The following is a 20,959-nucleotide window of genomic DNA, read 5'->3' as shown; positions in this document are numbered from 1 at the left end:
CTAGTGCAGGGCTTGAATTCATGGTCCTGAGATCAAGACCTGAGCTGAGATGAAGAGTTGAATGCTTAACTGACTGAGTCACCGAGGCATCCCTGTATATGTGTATTTTTAATGGTTATTGTTTCCTGTGGCCTAAGAAACTTGTAGACCACACCCCAGGTCACAAGATAAGTTATGTTTCTTTCTAAAAGCTTTATAGTTTTAGTTCTGTTTGGATTTAGGATCCATCTTGAATTTATTTTTTTGTATGGGGACATAGGGCTCCCTGTTATATTTAACTTGTTCACACAGATTTAGGCTCAGAATTGATGATCTTGAACTATGTTCTGTGCTAAAAAAAAAAAAAAAAAAAAAAAAAACCTCATTTTCTCTTTCTTCTTTAGTAACATAGTGTATTTTTTTTCCAACAGTCATTTTCTTTCAGTTTATAGGTTGCAATCTCCTGTGACTTGGAGATCAGATGGTCATGACTGGGATAATTATTTATTCATCCCACAAACATTTATGGAGTACCTACTCTGTAGTATATTATGACAAATCCTATAAATAAGAAAAGGAAAAAGACTTTGCTTATTCTTGCAAGAGAAAACATATAGGTAGATAGGAAATTGTGATAAGATTGAGCAAAGATAAAGATATGCAAAGAACTGCAATGGCACAATAAGCAACACCTAATACAGAGTTTTATTTTTTTATTTTTTAAATATTTATTTTTATTTATTTATGATAGACATAGAGAGAGAGAGAGAGAGAGAGAGAGAGGCAGAGACACAGGCAGAGGGAGAAGCAGGCTCCATGCTGGGAGCCCGATGTGGGACTCGATCCCGGGACTCCAGGATCGTACCCTGGGCCAAAGGCAGGTGTAAAACCACTGAGCCACCCAGAGATCCACAGAAAGAGTTTTAGAATCAAGAAGTTTCCTTTAACGGGTGATTTCAGAGCTTTGGCAAGAAAGATATCATTTAATTGTGCAATGAGAGGTTAGCAAGACTCCTGACCTCAACACCTTATTGCTGAATATATGTAAGATAAAGGCACATAACTATGAGACAAAGCATCTAGAACTATAAAAGATATAGCACTTAAAGTATCTGAGACTTCAGAATGGAGAAGGAAAGTATATGGTATCTGTGAAGAATTTTATTGGGGAAGTAGAATTTGAGCTGGGTCATGAGGTTGTTTTGGAGATTAAATGAATAAATACAGTGTTCAGGACAATACCTAATATGTTGTGTTGATAGAAGTCACTACATTATTATTATTGAAAGACACACAGGACTTGAACATTTATAGTGATGAAAAACTTTTTATGCATGTGACAGAAATGAGAAGCTGTTTCTAAGGTTTATGGAGTGAAAACCCAGCTTAGAGAATAAAAGTTCAGGAATTGAACTTTGTTTAGGAATTGGAAAGCAGTTTGCTTTCGCCAGGTATCAGTAATATTGGAAAGGTAAGATAGGCACAGCTGATGGAGAGAGTTTTGGAAAGTTAAGCATTGGATTTTATTTTGGTTGTGATGGGAGCCATTGTTGGTATTTTTGTTTTGTTTTGATTTGATTGACAGGGAGAAGAGCAAAAGCTGTACACATCTTTGTGCAAAATCTAGATTTAGGGAATGGAAGGAGCCAGATAGAGACAGAAGGAGTGATCCCATGGATAGAAGAAGAACCTGTTTCCCTAAAGTAGTTGGTTAACACTACCTGATGCCACTGAGAGGCTGAGAAAGATGGAAACTAAACAAACCATTTAGATTTTCACAGTTTACCTGTACTTCAGTGATCTTTGCAAGAGCAGTTTCACAGAGTAATGAAGGCTGAAGCCAGATTTTAAGGGATTAACAATGGTTTAGTATTACAGGTCTATAAGTATTACAAATATAGTGTATTTGGAAAAGTTGAAGGGTAAAAATAAAAGTAAGGAGAGAGCTGATCATAACTTGAAAGGGGAGCAGACATGAGCTTAGAATTTTTAGGCATTCCAGGATTTTTAGAATGAGCCAGGAGGAGAGAGAAAAGCATGAGTACACATGAATGATGAAATTTTGTTAAAAATACATCATGAAAATAGAGAGATTTTTCTTTCTGAGAAAAATATCCAGAGGAGACAGAAAGAGAAAAGAGAATTAAGGCTTAAGTGTAAGATTTGGCATTGAAGAGACATTTTGTTCTCAGACAGGTAGAAGGAGAGAAAGACAATAAGTGAGGATAAAATATTACTAAAGATATATTTGTGGAGTGGAAGGGATTTGAAGAAATTCATCTAGACAGCTTGTCAGAAACTGGGAGGCAACTCCATCCAGAAGGCACAAGTGTATTAGAGCTGAGGAGATGGAGATTGCTTTGAAATGAATTCTGTGTTAAGTGTATTAGAGAGGTTTATTAATTCTCTGTTGCTATGTAGTAATTACCAGAAGCCAGGAAAAGGGCTCTCAGCAGGAGCTAAATTGGCTTTTACCTTGATTTTGAACTTCCAGCCTATCAGAACTATAAGAAATTTCTTTTGTTTAAGCCACCCAGTCTGTGTTACGGTAGCCCATCAGACTAGTACAATGAAAGTCAGATTTCTCACCGTAGGAGTAGGGATTTACAAATATGGAAAGGAAAAAAAGGTGGAATTAATCCTATGGTGTTGGGCTGGAGATTTGGTGGGTTATATACAGAGGGATGGAAAAACAGTTACAAATATAGATGGGTATTCTTAAACATATTCCTCAGTTATGTCTACTGGGGGGCTTGCGTGTGAAATACTAACAGTCATGTACATATCTAGTTCTTCGTTTCTAAATATCATTCTCATCTATAATGAACTAAGGCATCTTGGAGAAATGCTTGGTTTCAAGATTGAGGTAAGCGTGGTACAAGATGAGCATGGAAAATCTTATGTCAAAAAGTGAAGAGATGCTCAGAAGGGGATATAGACAGAAGGAGAGTGAAGAGACCTGCATTAGCCAACTCTTGGAATGATTTGACCATCAAAGTAATGCTAGTAATGGATTATAATCGATTAAATAAAACAGGAAGCCATTTGTCTATATACATATTAATAAACAGATGCATAAATAAATGGAGAGAAGAGAAAGCTCTTTGTTATAATAGAATGGCAACTAATAAATGTAGGTGGAATGATGGAATTAAGAATCATCATTTGGCAACCAACATACTGACAATTCAGTTACAAAATATCAACAGATGCTAAGACTAGTGGGTGAAAATTTGATGAGGAGTGCAATACTGACTTAGTTTCACAGATTTGTTTATTACAAAGAGAAAGCTTTAGGGTGGAGACCTGGGGGACATCTCTCATGGGACAAATTAAACCAATCTACCATCTAGTAGGATGTAATAAGGAGAACACTGAATCACTTCTGTAATATTACTGCCCAAAATGCATAACCTGGAAATATCAGACAAACCTAAATTTTGGGACATCCTACGAAATAATTAGTTTTAATTTTTGAAAGTAATATCAAGGAGAGTCAAGTAAGTATTTCAATTAAAAGAGAAAAAAAGGGCAGCCCCGGTGGCTCAGCAGTTTAGCGCCGCCTTCAGTCCAGGGCGTGATCCTGGAGACCCGGGATCGAGTCCCACATGGGGCTCCCTGCATGGAGCCTGCTTCTCCCTCTGCCTGTGTCTCTGCCTGCCTCTCTCTCTCTCTCTCTCTCTCTCTCTCTCTCTCTGTCTCTCATGAATAAATAAAATTTAAAAAAAATAGAAAATAAAAGAGGAAAAAAAAGACATTGCTAAATAAAATAAGTGGCACCATTAATAGGATCTATGGATTAGATCATAGCAATGTACCAGTGCTCATAATTCCCTGATTTTGAAAGTCATATTGTGTTTATTTAGGCAAATGCTCTGTAGGAATTGCACATTAAAATATTCCAAGGTTATGGACCATGATGTTTCCAGCTTACTATCAAATCATTCAGAAAAATTGTTCTTTGGCTGTAATTCCAAATTTTCTGTTAAAGTTTTAAAATATTTAAAAAAAGAAGTGCATAAAACTCCAGGCATATGCTACATACAGGAAACATGCTTAAAACATAATGAAAGAATGCAATAGTGGGGTAGAGGAGAAATTTACTGAGAAAATACTACTAAAAAATCTGATGTACTACTAAAATTCTGATATAGATAATAGGCTTTATGGGAAAAAATCTTCCCCAGGGGTAAGGCAGACTGTATCATGACAGTAAAAGACAGCATTCACAAGCAATGCATAATAATTCTCAAGGTATATGTGCCTGAAAACATAACTATCAAGTTCAAGCTAACAGTATTACAAGGAGAAATTTTTAGATTCTCAGTGATAGTAGAATATTAAATATACACTTTGTGAGAGAGGAAAAGAGTGAGTAAAGATACAGATTTTAAACTACAATTAGCTAATTTTAATGGATATTTATAGAAATCTGAACTTTCAAATTAGAGAATTTACATTATTTCAAACACATATGGAAACTACAAAAAAATTGGCTCAGTAAGCACAAATAAAAAATTTATACATACCATGTTTTTATTAATGTTATATAAAATGGAATGAATAACCAAACCAATAATATATATACATGTAAATATATCTCCAATAAATACAATTTATATATAGTTCATCTTTCAATGGATATTTAGAAGGGAACAACAGTTTCAAAATCTGTAGGATGCAAGTAAGAGTGCTTACAGATTAATTTGTAGCCTCAAAAACATATGTTAAGAAAACACTTCAAAATTTAATAGCTATTCTTGAATTTAAGAGCTAAGATAGATCTGATAGAGTTAACCCAAATACATCAAAATAAAATAATATGCACATTTTAGTGAGCTATAGAGCACCAAAATGGTAGAATAATTAAGAGGTCATTCTTTAGGTATATATTTGCTCTACAAAAATGATGAAGAAATAAAGAAAAAAAAACCCCAAATTCGAAACATTGTTAGGAATGAAACAAGGAAAATTGGAGACTAAAGAAAATCGACAAATCACTAAATTCTATGGAAACTCTACAGAAAATTTTACTAAAACAGACAATTTTATAGACAAATATAATACTATAATGTAACAAACACAAATTACCTACTTGAATACCTATTCAAGTAGTCAGATAAGTAGTTTTCAAATCTCTTATCAAAAAAAAGCATTCTACCCAGGGAGTTTTAGACATGTAAGTCAGATAGTTCCTAGTCTCTGTTCCAGAGCCTGCCAAAGCAGGAGAAGCTCTCCAGCTCATTTTATGTGGTATACTGGGTGCTTTCTCCAGAGACTCCTCACTTCTCCTTTCACCCCATCTCATATCTCTGTCTCTCTTTTAAATTGTAATCCATCTCCTATAATCATGAATTACCATATTTTTAAAATAAATTTATTTATTTATTCATGAGAGACACAGAGAGAGAGGCAGAGACATAGAGGGAGAAGCAGGCTCCATGCAGGAAGCCCAATGCAGGACTTGATCCCAGGACCCCAAAATCAAGGCCTGAGCCAAAGGCAAATGCTTGACTACTGAGCCACCCAGGTGCCCCCATGAATTCCTCTATTAAAAGTGGCCTGGCAAGTTGCAATTGTCATTACAATTAATCAATATTAATTGGGTGGTGTATTGCATCGTGGGCCCTGGAATCATCTTTGGAAGGAAAAGACATCTACAAAGCAGATTGGCTGCTAGCGAGTTGCAGTTAAAGGCTCATTCTTGGGTGAAAATACAATTGACAGCTTACAAACTCCTAAATCATGAAGTCATCTCTGCATGTTCCTCCTCCTTGCCTTTCCCCAAATATTTTGGACTCTTTTGTGGACAGCGCTTTAAACACGAAACAAATGACAAAGACCCATGAAATAAACAGTGGCAAACTAATTGCAGCTGTGCAGCACGGAGCTGCACAATCCAAGGAAGACTGTGATTTAAATGACCAGGTTTAAGCAGGTAGTTTTGCTACTGAGTTACCTGCGGCAAGTCACTCTGTGCTTCACTTCAAACAGCTGCTACTGTTTCTCCTGTTGGTTTGGCAGTATTGCTGAAAAGAAAGGGAACACATTAAGTAATTGCTTGGAAATCCTTTTGAAGAGTATAATATGAACAGAGTGGGGTTACTGTTGTCATTGTCAGCATCATTAATGTCCAGTGTTTAACATATTTGAGCAGAAGATGTTTCTATTTTAAAAATGAATTTTGAGACAGATTTCAAAGCAAGATGGATATAACTTTGCAAGAAAAAGAACTTGGGGAGCAGTATTATATCTTTTCTAATTTGCTTGTCTTATGGTATATGTTTTCAAATGTTTAACTCTAATGAACATATATTGCGACCCGGTAAACACATGCAGGTATATCTGTATTGCTATGTGTGTCTCTATATATGTCTGCATATATGTCACTATGTCATACAGTGTATGAATAAAAGGTCTCCCCCCAAAGTATCTACTTTACTATTATGGGTGCGGCCTGATATTTTCTATTCTGCTGTACTATAGTCCAGTTAATTCTATTTCATTTTAAAAAGCTGCATTTCACGACCTTAGCTTGAAAACTGGTGTTTAAATATATCATTTCTCATATCCATATCTTTTTTGAAGACAACTCCAATGAAAACAACCTATTAATGCTAATGGGATAGGGCCAAGCAAAAGCCAAATATTTCTTCTGTTGGATTCCAGAACAACAAGTACTAAAAATTTATGTTCTGTAGTTGAGGAGTTCTGATTGTGCTGCATCCAGACTTTTAAAATTGTAGCACAGAAAGTTGGTAGGAAAAAAAAAAAAAGGCCACTAGATCTTCCAGTTTCCTTCCAATGAACTTTCGTAGGAAGAATGACTAAAGGGAATTCTTGAGGATGAGCTCTTAAGTAAGATGGGAGGGTGTTATACTCTGTTATATTTTAGAGTGTGAGCTTATTAAATCCAGCTGAAATTTTTGAACTATCATCTCTGTCTTTTTTAAAAAGGGAAATTACCAACCAGAACTTACAATTAGGCAATTAAATACCTCCACATTTTTTTCAGTCACCTTAATCTCTAGTATATACAAGTAGTGAGACTCAGACAGTTTGTAATAGCACAGAATATCAACTTTTTATAAAGTGAGAGGATTTCATCTGCTTAGATTGAATTAAAGTTTTTCATTATATATTAAATTTCAGAAGTAATTTTAACATATATCAAGCCAGAAAGCAGTAAAATCTTTTTAAAAAATCTTGAGGAATAACAGTATGAATATACAAAATGATCAAATAATTGAGAGGAGAGGTACTTACTCTTCTCTCTTAGAAGAAAAGCCCTTATAAATGCATTAGGTTTGCTTTGAGCATTTTTGAAAAATCATGAGAATGTACAATTGTTATGTTCCTTTTCTATGCTAAATACCAGGCTTTTTATTTTACGTGTGGCTTTATCCTTGTAACAGTCATATGTGATAGGTAATAACAGATGGGAAAGCTGGGGCTTTGATAATCAGAGATAAATCCATGATTTAGACTCTGGCCTCCCCCTCTGAAACTTTAGCCCTTGACTCCTCAACCCTTGACAGTTTTCAGAAACCCAAGCATTAGTGTAGACCCACAGCAGATAAGCAGGTATCTACCTCAACGTGTCCTGAACTAAACACCTCCTCTGCTGTCCTGATTCCCCCTCCCACTCCCAAAAGTGAGTCTGACCTTCTGGCAACCTCCTTTTTACTCTCCTCTGTGGATAGGTTCCTTCAATTTACCTAAGCTGGCAACCCAGGAGAGCCGGATCCTCTTTTCTTTATCCATCTCTATTCTACTCACAACCAATTGTCTCCTGAATGATATTGGCCTCCTTGGTAGCTCTGGACTCTTCTCCTTCTCTCAAGACTAGCTATCAGGACACCTGGGTGACTCAATTGTTAAGTGTCTGCCTTTGTCAGGTCATGATCCTGGGATAGAGTCCCGCATCAGGCTCCCCTAGGGAGCCTGCTTCTCCCTCTGCCTATGTCTTTGCCTCTCTCTCTGTGTCTCTCATGAATAAATAAATAAAATCTTAAAAAAAAAAAAAAGACTAGCTATCATTACCTAGTCAAACAGGTTCATTCTCATCAGTGCGTTCCTGGCTGTTATTCTGTTCTTCTCACTTATTTTGGATTCCAATGTTCATTCTGCTCCTGTCTGCTCTCTACACAGCAGCTAGAATGATCTTTATATCTTTCATATTATCTCTGATCACATCTTTCTTGTTTCAAATCCTCCTGTGGCTCCTCATTTTCAGAATAATGTCTGTGATCCTTAGCCTGATACACAAAGCTACTTCTCTGTAATGGGATCTCTCCATTCCCTCAACTCTGTCTGTATCTAGCCTAGCCTTTTTTTTTTTTTTTTTTTTTTTTTAAGATTTATTCAGGATAGACACAGAAAGAGAGGCAGAGATACAGGCAGAGGGAGGAGAAGCAGGCTCCATGCAAGGAGCCCAATGCGAGACTCAATCACAGGAATCCAGGATCATGCCTGAGCCAAAGGCAGACACTCAACCACTGAGCCACCCAGGCATCCCTGGGTCTAGCCTTTTTAAATTACTACCAGTTCCTTGAGCAGCTACATTACTAATTCCAAACCTTTGCTTCTAACTCAGCTTAAAATGCTTCCCTCCAATCCTTTGCATTAGGAACTCCTTATAAGTCCTCTTAAGGTTCTGGGCATACATATATAATAGTAATTCTCATATGTGTTCTAATCATCCATCTTCCTACCTCTATTAGATCAGGGCCTCCTTTAGGGAAGATCCTATTTTTAATTTATCTTTCCATCCCTAAGGCTCAGCATAATACCTGGCACATAAAAGAGGCAAACTAATATGTTGTGTGAAGCACAATACTGAAGAATATTTTTCATGTGTCAGCCTCTTTAGTACACCAGAAAGTAATGAATGACTTGAGAAGATTAAATTCTCTTCCAAAATATGTCTAATGTACTTACAGGACTTTTGAGTCTAAAAAAAAATCACTTTTTTTCAAAAGCGAACTTCCTATCCTGGGAAAGGAGATTTGATTTGAAACTAGAATAACTGTAATTATTTACCTTGTTTTGAGAAATAGGTGATAAGAGAAGAAAAGCCAAAGAAGAATAAATTGGGCATTCACTTTAATATCAACAAAGAATGGAATCTTTATAGAGAGAGTCTGGCAAGATCTCTTACCTAGGAAGGTGTGACAAGGACAAATCAAGAGTTCATAGGACATGAATGAAACTCTGAGCCTCAGGTGTGGCTGGGTGTAATTTTCATCAGTAACATGGGAACGAATGAAAAAGCAGTCTATCTAGCATTACGTGCTAATGATGAGGCTGGGAAGAGAAGAATTATATGAGGCCATTTTGTAAACTACACAGTGCTATCAAATATAAGCTTTGTGACCACTAGGTTGAAAGAAAAACTGTTTTGTGGAGCTTTCCTGAAAGCTCAACTGGAGTTACAGTATTGCTGAATTAGAGCTTCTCATTATGTGTTGTCTATATTTCCACCCCCTGCAGTGTTAGCTCTCCAGGCATAGAGCCCACACCACTTCATGGCTCTTGTGCCCAATTTGATATCTGGGATACAGTGAGTGTTCCATACATGTTTGCTGAATAATTTATCAAAATTACTGTGAGGTGATTGAAGAACATTCATGACAAGTCATCTTTATGGAAAGACTTGGGCACACTTTTGGTATGACTACAGATATTTTGACTGTTCTAATTAACAATATTTCAGAAAATTAAAAGAAGAGGAAGAAAAATAGTTAAGGGTTAATCAAATTCATGAAAGAACCATGGGGTTACTCCAAAGAATTCCCTGTCTTTTTTTGCCTTCAGATCCTGATTATTTATTTTAATACTCACCATCACTTCATTCCACTTTAAAATGACATAAAGCATATTTTTTTAAGATTAAACTTTTTTAATGGAAAATTTTGCTTACAGAAGAATTGCAAAGATATAAAGAATTTTCATATATTCTTCACCCTATATCATGCTTCTCTAATGTTAACATCTGATGTAACCCATTTATTTTTTTTTTTTATTTTTTTTTTTATTGGTGTTCAATTTACTAACATACAGAATAACACCCAGTGCCCGTCACCCATTCACTCCCACCCCCCGCCCTCCTCCCCTTCTACCACCCCTAGTTCGTTTCCCAGAGTTAGCAGTCTTTATGTTCTGTCTCCCTTTCTGATATTTCCCACACATTTCTTCTCCCTTCCCTTATTTTCCCTTTCACTATTATTTATATTCCCCAAATGAATGAGAACATATAATGAAACGCCGGGACACCTGCACCCCGATGTTTCTAGCAGCAATGGCCACGATAGCCAAACTGTGGAAGGAGCCTCGGTGTCCAACGAAAGATGAATGGATAAAGAAGATGTGGTTTATGTATACAATAGAACCCATTTATTTTTTTATTTAAAATGAAGTAGAGGGAATTTGAGCAACTCTTTGGTGGGAGTGTCAGAAGAATTATATGATACCTATTGGAAGTTATAGAAAAGAACATTTTAGTTATAGTGCCAGACTTAGGAATCACTGAGTCAATCATAGGTAATTACAGTATGTAGAAACATCTGAACTTAGAACTTTGACCTGAAGAAAAATAAGTCTGAAAGTGACCTCTGTGGATATGTTGCTTGATTCAAAGCTGTTCTTATAGTAATGGATCAAATAAATATTACTCTTTGGAAAATGCTGATAAAAATTCGAATAATTCCGTTCACTGTAATTTAGAAGAGAATTGGAACAATTCCATATCTGTGTATATGTACACACACATTTAACTGAAGATCATGATTAAAATGAAAACATGTTGAAATATATAGGCTTATTGATAGGAAAATATATAAGTTCACACAGTGGTAACTTAGTTTGGCTGAGTATATATAGATTTATACTTATGGCACAGTTAATTTCTTTGAAATATGATCATTTTGGATTTATTTTAAACTTAAGTATTATTTGGCTTCCAGGCAGTGAGTGATGTAAAACAATAAATTATCCAAGCAAGAATTAATATATGAAAGTAGCTGCTCATAGTATATAAAGACAGTAAAATGTTTCATATGAAATAAATATATAGGATCATGTAAACAGATTTTTGTTGATTTTTTTTACCTTTTAATATACTCTACATATATTCTTTTCCCTTTACTGCATTCTTGCTGCATTATACAAGGTAGATAATATTACCTGTGGGTTTCATATTCAAATATTTTAGGTTAGGCTGCTTCTGGAGTCAAGACACATAATTTAATAAAGGAGACCTAGTGAATGTATTCAGATTCCATGGTGTTTTCTCCTTCCTTCTGATACACTTAAAAATGTAAAGACGTCAGGTGATTTACTCAATGAACTAAGGTTTTCAAGTGGATGTCAGTATGTGTCACAGGCCCGAGAACAGCATCAATTGAGTTTTGTACCAAGATATACATCTACTACTCAAGGGAGAGAGGCAGCTTGCCCTGGATTCACTGTATGATCTTGAGTGAGTCACCTCACATTCTTGAACCTCAGTCAACCCATTTGGAGAATTAGGTGAAAGCTAAGCCTTAGTGAGAAACAGATGCTACATCTGAGATGAGTTTTCTTGTGTAAACAAGTAATTCCAAAGTTTAATTCCAAAGAAAGTCGCTGTGTGGATGGCCATGATACATCTGAGGTAGACAGTTGGGTTAAGGCTTTGGAATAATGTTTCTGAATAGAAATTGTAGCATCATAATTTTGCACTTGGGCTTCTTAAAACCATTTTAATCTAATTTTTATTCCATACTGCCCTTTTAAAATATATACTCTTTTGATTTTTATATAAAATTTGTTTAATGCTCTTGGAGCATTTTTATATAGTAAATTACACTTCTAACAGGTCAATTAAGTTGTCAAGGTAAAGGGAAATATAACTCAAAATAGTCCAGTTATTACCTAGCGAAAGTCAATGAAAGTTAAGGCCTCTTTTCTTTGGGATAAAAGTTAACAACCAAGGGATTTAAAGACATGTGGTTTTAAAGACAACAGCTAAGTTTGCATTTTGGTTTAATTCCCAGTAGGTTACTTGTCACTTTGGTAAATTCTTACATTCTAAAACACTTTGCTACAAAGGAGATAGATAACTTAATAAATCGAAAAGAATTCCTCAAAGGAAAGAAAAGTCCTCTAGAGAAATGCTAGCCGAAGTTGTTTGATTGCTTTCTCTCCTCTACAACTGCTACTTTTGCTGATTGAAATAGCTATGAACATCAAAGTAAGATCTGTGGTTCCAGAAACTCTCCAAGCTTGCCATAGCTCTAAACTTATATTTCCTGTGTTGACTTCATGTATTGCTGTCATCCGTGCACATTTCAAAGCTTCAGGTTAAATGTGCTGTGGTTTCCCATTGCCTAACTTTTTGTATTTTAAAGTGGGAATAAGTAACATGTGAATCAGCAAGCTAATGGATACTGTTGAGAATTCAGTGTTGGCTAGTTTATGATTCTCTGGTTTGTTTTTTGGCAGCTATGGTGGTCTTGTATTTGACATTAGCTAAGGGAGCAGTAGCTTGGCCTTTAAGTGGAAAACAATCCAGGAATTTCAGAGAAGTACTAAGCAACAAGAGGCCTGGGGCTATTATCTTCTAAAGAGAGATGAAAGGCCCTCCTGTCCCTATGCTTTTCCCTGTTGCCTGCCCAGAATTCTTTTGACTTCAGTGTGAGAAGAACCTATCTTTGGTAGAATGTGGCCATGTAGTAGCTAAGTCTAATTGAGTGAGACACAAAATAACTGTTGGCTAGAGTGTGATTGTTCATGGGAGACCAAGAATGTGTTGGTCAAAGGCTCCTAGGTGGCTGCAGGTTGTTAACACCAGAATCCTGGGATTCCCCTGCCTCTCTCCCCACCTCTCCCCCCTGCTTATGTGTGTACTCTCTTTCAAATAAAGAAAATCTTAAAAAAAATATGATGGGCATAAATCTAAAAAGTTGAGGGAGAGGAAATGAGAGAAAACCTATATTTAGACTTAATATCTAGAGAAACTATCTAGTGGAAACATCCAATTTACTAAGCATCTTGGGAAAGCAGGCTAGATGAAAGTAGTAAAATATCCATTATTTTGACATTTAAAAGAATTTTGAATGAGTTCTCATCATGAATAATCTTATACTGGTATCCTTTGGAGAAGTTGAATTGCAAATATTTTTCTACTTTAAACTTTTTATGTGAGTGGTGTTAGATCTAAATGCCACACACACACACACACACACACACACACACACACACAGAATTATCATGTTTTTCATATATCTATGCATATATATACATATAAAAATTTCCACATATGTGGATGTGGATAACACCCTCAAATGTACACATAATATCTTTCCAGGCTCTTACTAAAGAATATTATTTCAAGATGTACAAAGGAGGAGTAGCTTTTGTTTCCATAAAAGGCCAAATCTAGGAACTGAAAGTCTGACATCCTTGAGTTTCTGGAGTTGAAAGTGAAATTGATGAACATAAAGTAGGACACACATATGGATCTTATGTGAATTGGACCTATGTGCAAATAATTTGTTCTGTTTTCATCTGACGCAGAGTTCAGATCCTGCCAATGTTTTGTGTGGTAAGCATGTTTAAAGGATAAGGGAGTTATATATCATTAAGAAAAGTTGAGGAGGATAAATTAAGGTGCCAACCTTGGCTCTGAAGAATTATAAGATACAAACTAATAGTATTAAATATCCATTATTCAACTCCTGTGAATACAATTGCTCTTCTGAGGCCATCTTCAGTGGGATTGATATTTATACTTGATCAGAGTGAAAGGCGAAGAGTCCAACAAGTGTGTAGAATTTATGATTCAGAAGGTAGCTTATGAATAAAATTTTACAGAAAACAAGTCTTTAGAAAATGTTTATTCAGCTATCTCCTGTTTTAAGATAGACTGCAAAAGAAATCTATATTTCTACTGGAATTCTTGGCAAAAGCTTAAGATCATTTCATATAAGATTTTGAAACATATCTCCTTAGTTGTATGTCTGTTTTTGAGGAAAAACTCGTTCTGCCTACACAAGCTCTAAAGTCAACATTTGGTATGTACATTATTTATGCTCTGATGTTCAGAGTGTATACAAAACTGAGTGTGTAAACTAGAATATATTTTAATTTGATGAGATGCCAATCACAAAGGGGTTGTTGATCTTAAAATAATCAGTGAGTTTAATCTGTTAAATGTGACTGAAAGACTATTTGTTGTGGTGTATGATACCTAAGTAGTTTTATCTTTCCAAGTTCTAATAATTTTAACATTGATTTTCATATTTAGAGACTTTGGAGAATTCAAAGCTCTTTGATTAGTATCTTACCCAACAATTTCTATCATAGAGAATTTCAAGAGATACATGGGAGGATAAGCTAAGAGATTTTTCCTGTAAGAAAAATAGAATTTTTTTTAAACAGGTTCTTCTTTTTTTTTTTCTTTTTTCTTAAATTTTTTATTTATTCATGATAGTCTCACACATACAGAGAGAGAGAGGCAGAGACACAGGCAGAGGGAGAAGCAGGCTCCATGCACCAGGAGCCCGACGTGAGATTCGATCCCAGGTCTCCAGGATCGCGCCCTGGGCCAAAGGCAGGCGCTAAACCGCTGCGCCACCCAGGGATCCCAAAAAATAGAATCTTTTAAAATCAACACCTTACTCTAACTTTTCCTTCTTCAATTTTAAGAGTGAGTACCTTTGTGCTTTTTTGGAATTAAGAAACTGTAGGAAAAGTGTTTTGCTACAGGGAAGAAGGTGAAGTGGAAGAATGTGGCCCTGGTCCCTGACATGGTGAAGAAGCAGGAGGCCAAGAAGGTGGTCAATCCCCTGTTCGAGAAAAGGCCTAAGAACTTTGGCATCCAACAGGACATCCAGCCCAAGAGGGACCTCACCCACTTTGTCAAGTGGCCAAGCTACATCCGGCTGCAGCGGCAGAGGGCCATCCTGTATAAACGTCTCAAAGTGCCTCCTGCCATTAACCAGTCCACCCAGGCCTTGGACCACCAAACAGTTATGCAACTGCTTAAGCTGGCCTACAAGTACAGACCAGAGACAAGGCAAGAGAAGAAGCAGAAGCTGCTGGCCCTGGAGAAGAAGAAAGCTGCGGGCAAAGGGTGTGTCCCCACTAAGAGGCCACCTGTCCTTTGAGCTGGGGCTAACAGTGTCACCACCTTGGTGGAAAACAAGAAGGCTCAGCTGGTAGTGATAGCCCATGATGTGAATTCCATTGAGCTGGTTGTCTTCCTGCCTACCCTGTGTCATAAGATGGGGGTTCCCTACTGCATTATCAAGGGGAAGGCCAGGCTGGGGCGTCAGGTCCACAGGAAGACCTGCACCACTGTTGCCTTCACACAGGTTAACTCGGAAGACAAGAGAGCTCTGGCTAAGCTGGTAGAAACCATCAGGACCAATTATAATGACAGATATGATGAGATCCACCGCCACTGGGGAGGCAACGTCCTGGGTCCCAAGTCAGTGGCTCCCATCGCCAAGCTGGAAAAAGCAAAGGCTCAAGAACTAGCTACCAAGCTGGGCTACATGGATGCTGTTGAATTTTCTGTATGTAAAAGTAATAAAAGGTTGTCTTTTAAAAAAAAAGTGTTTTGCTCAATTAATAATTGTTCTACCTCAACACTAAATTGAGATGGATTCTTTTACCTCCATTCAGGGGTTCAATGAGTACTTCTCTGCCTCAGAGAGGAGCTAGGAGCATGAGGTGATTTAACTGGTATTGTTAATTTTATAATACTGGTTTTCTTCTATCGTTTTTTGTTTTGTTTTGTTTCGTTTTGTTTTTTTACCCAGATTTCTTTTCAGGAGCATCAAATAATTATGGAAAAGAGGATTAAAGTTCTTCTATATCACTCTACCTGGTCACCAAACTTCAGCATGCTTAGCTCTTTACTACTTTATCCTCTTTGTGAAGGACATCAACTGTATTTCCTTGTACAGAATCTGGCCACTTTTTTTTTTTTTTTTTTTTTTTGCAACAACTCTCTGATTTATTTTGAGGAATCCCTTTCTTCCATCCTCAGTCCGTGTGGTTTAGGTGGAATTACTTTCTCCACTTGGAGCCATGGGTAGCTATATGATCCTGATTTATCCATCAGAACATTCTACTCCAGGTGCCTGGGTGACTCCCATCAGTTAAGTGTCTGCCTTTGGCTCAGATCATGATCCCAGGGTCCTGGGATTGAGTCCCTCATAGAGCTCCCTGCTCAGCGAGGAGTTTGCTTCTCCCTGTGCCCCTACTCATTCTCCTGCTCTCTCTCTCTCAAAAATAAATAAAATCTTTTCTTTTTTCTTTTTTAAAGAACATTCTACTCCTCTGACTGCAATGATATCCAAATCAGGTTAATGATATTTAATTCTGGGATTTCTGTTAGATTAAAAAAAAAGGAAAAGTTCTTTCCATCAGACTTGCTAAACTATAGGGAGATCCTCTTGCAAGGAGAAAAATTACCTGACCAAGAGGGTGACCCAGAGGAAAGTAGAACAATTGCTGGTAATATGTGAATACATGCATTTATTTACCTGTTCCTGGAGATTACTAGTCCAGGACCTTTGAACTTTGAATACTTTCCTCAATTTATTTATTTAAGTGAGTTCATTTTGAGTTGAGTTTATGTCATTTAGGCCAAAAGAATACTTCTTTACATTATATTCCATAATAACTTACACTTAGTATAATATAAAAAATACCAACATGTTGCTCATGATGTTTATCTGTGAGCTAGTTGAAAACTTTCCACAATCTGTCAAGAGTGCATGCTAAGAATACCATCTTCATAATAATTTTCTCCTGTCATGTTTTAAAATCTAAAATATAATTATTAAAGAATCACAGAATTTTCAAGCTGTCCGGTGCCTGTGTGGAGGCTCATTAATGCCTTGAAGACTGTTTCAAGCAACTCGAAAAGTGGTAATAATAACCCTCCCTGCCTTGCTGGGATTATTGTACAGGTTATAGGACATAAAGCATGTAAAGAGCTGAGCCTAGTGGTAAGTACACATAAGATGTTTAATAATTGCCTACAATTATGTTTAATGCCTGACTCTGCTTCCTGGAATAGGAGTTCTTTGAGGACAGGGACAGTATCACATATATTGCCATGTCTGTGGTACCAAGCTCCATGAAGTTATGAATTAAGTTCATATTTCTAGAAGTTGTTTAGAAAAGTTCTGTTGCTTCAAGAAATCACACACCCCCTGATGGAAGAATTCTACACACAAAATCTGTACTGCAGGAAAAAACGGGCCCTGGGATTTCTGCTGTTCTTTCTCATACATTAAGACGCTATATGGTTTAGCTGAAAAACATGATCCTTCCCTCACTGGGGACTTTGTTGAAAGTGTTTCTGCTGCATTAGATGGGAGACTGAAATTAACTGAAATCTAACACACATCAAGGGATCATTTTCCCTGAAGGATAATAAAGGTAAAATAAAAGAATCCTGTTAAATATGTGCTTGTCTTTTGTGGAATATTTTAAAGGGAATGAACCACTGTGGGCAAGTTGGCCTGGTCTTTATCCACTTCCTCAACAACTGTCTTATTTTAGATAAATAGCAGGCGTTTTCTTTAGAAACATAAAGTGTCAGGCATTAACAGTGTTTTTATTATTTATATTCTGAGCTTCATTATGCTTGATGCTGTCTCATTTTTTCCATTATAAACCCCTTCTTCTCAAGGGGCTGTAACTGCCCCAATAAAAAGAATGGCTTTAGGCAAACACTGGAAGCATTTGCTCTTAGCTTAGGAGGACTTTTGTTTTTCCAGGTCTTGAAAATGAAAATCCATTAAATTCTTTTTTAAATTATGGGAGTATTAAAGTGAGAAAAAAACACCCCAGAAATTACTGCTTTCATATGTGTCTCTTTACTACCTGGGCTCAGAATTTGTTTTGAACAGCTGCAGGACCCGTCTGATTATATTAACAGCCCCTCCTTTATTATCTGAGATAATTCAGTAATGTCCATATGTACCCTGTCCACTGGCTTCCTCAGAGATGCTTCCTGGAGATGGTTTGTTTAGTAGTTTGTATGGGTCATTTCTCTTTCCCTGATAGATGACCCCGTATTCCCAAGAAGAAAGCATTTGATTCAGAACACGGCCAACTACCCTCAGGGAAACATCGTGGTGAGCTGTCATCCTGAGGGCAATGCACCTATAGTGGACCATGTTACTCTGAAGATGATGATGTGTTAAAAACAACTTAAATAATGTCGCTCCCTATTTTGCTCCCAGAGAAGTACTGATCTAGAGACTGTCATGGACTCAGGTTGTGGGCCATAGATAAATTCAGGCTGAAGATGAGAACGTAGAGATACATTTCAGAGACTCACAAGAAGTTTGAGGTCTATGCATGAGATGATTTTGAGACTGGTTGTACCAGAATGGTCCTAAGTCTCACGTTATGGCTGGGGATGATCTCTGCAGCTGAGCTATACCAAAGAGTCCCCAGCATCATTAATATTCTTTTCTTCTTCTTCTTTCCAGCCCACTACTGTCTCAGAATGAATATTTTAAAAACAAGATTTCTAGTAGTTCAGTGTTTCTGGAATACACACACACGCACACAAAATACATACATGCACACAGACTAATCCATTAAGTTTCCTGTAGCTACTTCTGTCCCAAAATAGCTTAAAAGAGAGACTTTAATTTTTAGAATGTGCTGCATTCTGGAATGTTCTGGAAAGAATTTTTCACACTTTTCACAAATCCCTATTGTTAAGAAATATTGTTAACAATAGTGATTTCTGTGATGTTGATCCTATTCTTCTTCCCCACTGGATAAATCAATTGGAAGAAGAATGGATAAATTAACTGATATATACTCATACTATGGAATACTCTACAATAGTTACAAGAAATAAGTATGAACACAGATAAATTTTTAAAACAATGTTTAGGTTGATTCCAGTTGTTTACCAACACAAGCATTGTTGCAATAAACATTTCTATACATATTTCCTTATACATAAGTGCAAGAGTTTCTCAAAAGCCTATGTTAAGAAGTGAAATGTGTGGGTTTTGAAGGATATGTACATTTTCAGCATTATTAGAGATTGTAAAAATCTCTCTAAATAGATTTTTTTAACCAATTAGTAACCTATGACAGCTCTCGTTTTTGCCTAAAATTTACTTTTAGGAATAGATTAGAGGCAGAATTATAAAGCAGTGACAATAAACAATGTTATGAAAGTTGATTGTTCATAAAGGAAAAAATATTAGATTCCTATATCACATCATACAAAGGAAGATAATTAATTTTTTTCTAAAGGTTTTTAGAAGCAACTATAGGGGAGAATTATTTTATTTATTTTATTTTTTAATTTTTTATTGGAGTTCAATTTGCCAACATATAGCATAACACCCAGTGCTCATCCCATCAAGTTCCCCCCTCAGTGCCCATCACCCAGTCACCCCCACCCCCCGCCCACCTTCCTTTCTACCACCCCTTGTTGTTTCCCAGAGTTAGGAGTCTCTCATGTTCTGTCTCCCTTTCTGATATTTCTCACTCATTTTTTATCCTTTAGGGGAGAATATTTTAGAGTATATTTTGTAGAAGACTACAAAATGTAAAAATGCCAAATTTGACTGTATCAAAATGAACAAATTCTAAAGAAAACATGCACCTCACAAAGTTATTATTATCCATTATTTTAGATGCATATGGCTAGCAAGATATTATTACCTAGGATATATAAATAATTCATGCAAATCAACATAAAATAACAAAACAACTGAAAAAAATACGCAAAGGATATAATAGGCAATTCATAGAAACAAGCAATAAACTTAAGAACTAATGTTCTTAAGAACATTCTCAAGAACTAAACTTAAAAACTATTAGATTGTCAAAATTGAATTTTCTTTAACCAAATATCCCTGAGGATGGCAAAAATGAGAGCTGTCATAGGTTACTAATTGGTTAAAAAAATCTATTTAGAGAGATTTTTACAATCTCTAATAATGCTGAAAATGTACATATCCTTCAAAACCCACACATTTCACTTCTTAACATAGGCTTTTGAGAAACTCTTGCACTTATGTATAAGGAAATGTTTATTGCAACAATGCTTGTGTTGGTGAACAACTGAAATCAACCTAACCATTCATTGTTTTAAAAATTTGTCTATGTTCATACTTATTTCTTATAACTATTGTAGAGTATTCCATAGTATGAGTATATCTTAGTTAATTTATCCATTCTTCTTCCAATTGATTTATCCAGTGGGGAAGGAGAATAGGATCAACATCACAGAAATCACTATTGTTAACAATATTTCTTAACAATAGGGATTTGTGAAAAGTATGAAAAAATGTTAAGATTTAATAAATCTGAATAATGGGGTGGAGTGAGAGACTTCTTGAGGGCTTCTCATTCCTAAGATCTTATTTATCCAATGTCATTCAGACTGTACCCTCTACTCAGAAGTCTATCTAATTCATTTAACTATGACTCTTGGATAACTTTGTATGACTTAGTAACTCTCCGATTTTATTGTGTCATTTTGCAAATACTCTATCAATTTGGACTTGGTGATTTATTACTTTCTAAGTCTTACAGTCATAGAATGATAGCGCTAGGAAAAACTACATTTTCCTGTTGATGTAATGATGAAATTGAGACCTAGAATATTTTCATGCATATGTGCATTGGCTATCAAGCTAGATAATAACTATTTTCAGGATGAAGGCACTGCAGTTGTTTTATCTTTCCTTTATATTCCCATGCTTTCCTTACTGTTGTGCACATTATGCAACAACATTGGTTGACTAGGTGGCCAGAGGCTTGGGTGGTGAGGGTGCAGAGTGCTACCAGAGGAAAGCTCTCTCAGGCATGATTTCATAGAATTGGGGAAAGTGGAAAAGATATATGAAGAAAGAAGAGTCATGGAATAGAACTGTGGCCTGGGGCTTAAAGCGTTTTGGGAAAATCAGGGAGACTGTTAAGGGAGAGTTTCTCTAAT

At 36.3% G+C, this 20,959-nt stretch overlaps 1 pseudogene; it reads left to right on the top strand.

The window, feature by feature from the left end:
* The first annotated feature begins 5,724 nt into the window (after positions 1-5,724).
* LOC140631426 (large ribosomal subunit protein eL8 pseudogene) lies at positions 5,725-18,188 on the top strand (annotated as a pseudogene).
* Positions 18,189-20,959: the final 2,771 nt, after the last annotated feature.

The sequence above is a fragment of the Canis lupus genome, chromosome 4 (assembly GCF_048164855.1).
Source record: "Canis lupus baileyi chromosome 4, mCanLup2.hap1, whole genome shotgun sequence".
Classification (NCBI taxonomy): domain Eukaryota; kingdom Metazoa; phylum Chordata; class Mammalia; order Carnivora; family Canidae; genus Canis; species Canis lupus.
This window is presented reverse-complemented; position numbering and strand designations above follow the sequence as displayed.